General features: G+C 49.8%; 1 long non-coding RNA gene across 1 annotated transcript; it reads left to right on the forward strand.

Moving 5' to 3' along the window:
* The first annotated feature begins 1,428 nt into the window (after window positions 1-1,428).
* LOC120858470 lies at window positions 1,429-2,387 on the forward strand. Its single transcript, XR_005719876.1, has 2 exons — window positions 1,429-1,597; window positions 2,058-2,387. It is a non-coding gene; the product is annotated as an uncharacterized LOC120858470 (long non-coding RNA).
* Window positions 2,388-3,409: the final 1,022 nt, after the last annotated feature.

A 3,409-nucleotide genomic window follows, 5' to 3' on the forward strand; every position in this document is an offset into this window, starting at 1 on the left:
GGGCTTTGGTTTCTTCAACAGAGTCTGAGAGTGTGTGTGTGTGTGTGCGCGTGCTGGGGCTTTGGTTTCTTCAACAGAGTCTGAGTGTGTGTGTGTGTGTGTGTGTGTGTGTGTGCTGGGGCTTTGGTTTCTTCAACAGAGTCTGAGAGTGTGTGTGTGTGTGTGTGTGTGTGCTGGGGCTTTGGTTTCTTCAACAGAGTCTGAGAGTGTGTGTGTGTGTGAATATCCTGGGTTGCTCTCACACTTCCTGGCCTTGCACCACTGGCATGGCTGACCTGGTCCAAAAAACAGACCATTCTGGAACCACTCGATTTTTCATACCCTCTTCTCAGATGCTGGGCAGAGGGTGTCTTTCCCAACACCCAAGGCAAACAGGTGGGTATTAACCGAGGTCACTAGGCTCCTGGGGCTGGTGGGTGCTGGGCACCGTCAGTAGGGCAAGATGGCCTTAGCTCTTAGCTCTGGGTCTACCTGCTGGGGATGAGGCAGCAGTGAGCTAAGGTAAGTTAAGGGCTGACAGCCAGCTGTGCCCCTCACCCCTCAAGAGTCAGGTTAGCACCAAATGTAAGCCTAAGATCCACACCTGGGGATCGGGACCCGAATGCAGACTGTGAACTTTCTCCTGGGAGGCCTTGGAGGAGCCTCCTCTCGGAGCTCGGCCCCTCATCTGTGAAAGGTGGTGACCGGTACTCAATGGAGCTGCTACGAAGGCACACGGCCCAGGCCTGCCTGGCACTGTTTTTCAATAACCGGCAGCTGCTCTCATGACCGCGAGGACTCCTTTATCTTAGAAGCGGCACTGCAAACTCTGCCTGGCTTACACCCCTGAGGCCACCGCGACCCCTCACGCGGGGCAGAGTGCACGGGGGGGCCGGAGGAAGTCGCCTGGCTGGGCCCTGCCGGCCGGCTCACTGCAGTCGCTCGCTCGGAAGGGCGGGCCCTGGCCTCATGGGCTTTGATCCGCCCGCGGCGCGCGTCCCTGGGGGCAGGGGGGGCCCCACAGCCCGCCCCGCTTTGATCTCTGGCCCCCTCGGCAGCGCGGCCTCCTGTGGCCTCCACGACCTGAGCACCTGGGGACAGGCGGGGACACGGCTGAGGCGGACAGAAGGAAGCACGTTCGGGCGCTCCTCAGGGAACCGCGCCCTTCCGTAGCTAGGCCTCACAGCCTCCGCCTGACTAGCTGCCCGCCCTTCCGTCCCGCTCCGGAAGCCAGGACTTGCGCGACGGGCGGCGCGGACGCAGCGTGGCGGCGAGGGGGCGTGGCCCTACGTTCCCGGGGGCGGGGCCTGTGGCACGGCCGGCTCCGGAAGCCCTGGGGAGGGCCCGGCCCGGGGGCTTAGAGGACAGAGGCAGCGGGGCGGCCGAGGGGGCGGGGCGGGATCTGGGGGCGTGGTCTTTACGTTCCTGGGGGCGGGGCCTCTGCCGGAGCGTCGCGGAACAGCCTGGGCAAGCGGGGCTGTGCGGACACCGTGTCCCGGAGACTCCGCCGAGGCCTGGGCGGGGCTTGGGCGGGGCCTCTTTTCTGGCGCTGCGGTAGTAGGTCGGTTTCCGCGTCCCGCCTCCTGCTTTTGGTTCGCTGTTTGGTCGCGTGTCCGAGGTATTTGAGCTAAATTTTATCTCATTCAGATTCTCATTTACTTTAGGTTTTCATTTTTGAAAGTTTAGCAGTTTTCCTTCTTTTTCTATCTTGCCTAACCAGATAACAAAACAACCAGACCCTAGGGAATTTGGAAAACCTGGGAGAATACAAATAAAAATGAGACATCTCAGAATCTCATAGCGCAGAGACCTTTTTTATTCGTTTTTCGATGTTGTTGTTCAGTCGCTGTGTTCGACTCTTTATGAATATATATGTGAATATATTTTCACATAATCAGGGTATTTACTTGTGGATGCCTTAAAAATAATTGACTTTTTTTTTTACTGTAAAGCCACGTTTATTGAAGAAATAATTGGAAACTGGAAGAAACTACGGAGAAGAAAATAAAAATAACCTGAGTTCCACCACAGAAGATCACCACTCTTAATATGTTGGCATTTTTCCTTCCTCTTTACAGAATCACACATATGTTTGAAACAAAACTGGGATCGCACTGTAAATATCGTTTTGCAGTTTTTCCCTTTCATGCATGGCTAATGACAGATGTCCACTCATCATGCAGAGGGCTCATCTACAATGTTATTTGTAATGGCAGAGTGCTGTGTAGAGTCACCCGTGTTTTGTTTCACCTATATGCTCTGGTTCGACGTTAATCCTTGCTTCCTCCTTCCTTTATGATGAACATTCTTATGGTTAAATCTTTGTGCATGTTCACAAAATTTCCTTATGACAAATCCCTAGATGTGGAATTGCTGAGTCAATGAATATAGTCACTAATGCTTCTTGTAGCCCTCGTTTTTCTTTCCGTGTTTTCCAAATTTAAAAAGTAATAAATGAATGTTTTAACAAGTAATATGACCCCAAAATACATATATTGAAAAAATAACTGCGCATATCCAAAATATATAAAGAACTCCTACAACTCAACAACAACAAAGCTGATTAAAAAGCAGGCAAAGGACTTAAATAGACATATCTGCAAAGTTGGTATACAAATAACCAATAACATAGGAAAAGATGCTCAACCTCACAAATCATTAGGGAAATGCAAATCAAAACCACAATGAAACTCACACGTACTAAGATAGCTATTATTAAAATAATAATAGCAGGCATTGGTGAGGAGGTAAAGAAATTAGGACCCTCATGCATTTGCTAGTGGAAATGTGAAATGATGAAGCTGCTGTGGAAAACTGTATGGCAGTTTCCTTGAAAAATTAAACATAAAACTTCCATGTGACCCAGAAATTCCACTGCTAGGTGTATACCCCAAAGGAATGAAAGCAGGGACTCCAGTTATTCGCTCATCCATACTCATAGCAGCATTATTCACGGTAGACCAAAGGTAGAAACAATCTGGGGTCCACCCACAGGTGAATGGATAAACAAAATGTAGCACATATATACAATGGAATATTAATCAGCCTTAAAAAAGAATGAACTTCTGACCCATGCTGCAACATGGATGAAAGCTGAGACTATATCCTAAGTGAAATAAGCCAGACACCAAAGGACTATATGAGGCACCTCGAGTGGTCACATTCATAGGGACAGAAAGGAGAACTCTGGTTACCAGGGGCTGGGGGGAGGGAGAATGGAGGGTTCTTATTTAACAGGTAGAAAGTTTCTGTTGGAATGATGAGAAGTTCTGGAGATGGACAGTGCTGGTGATTGCACACAGATGTGAATACTTAATGGCACTGACAGAGTACATGGTAATTTTTATGTATGTTTTACTACACACACAAAAGACATTTCTTGTGGAGGGTGGGGAGATCTCTCCCAGATTCTGGTTCTAAGGTGCCTGGG

Source organism: Oryx dammah, unplaced genomic scaffold, assembly GCF_014754425.2.
Source record: "Oryx dammah isolate SB20612 unplaced genomic scaffold, SCBI_Odam_1.1 HiC_scaffold_29, whole genome shotgun sequence".
Taxonomy (NCBI): Eukaryota; Metazoa; Chordata; class Mammalia; order Artiodactyla; family Bovidae; genus Oryx; species Oryx dammah.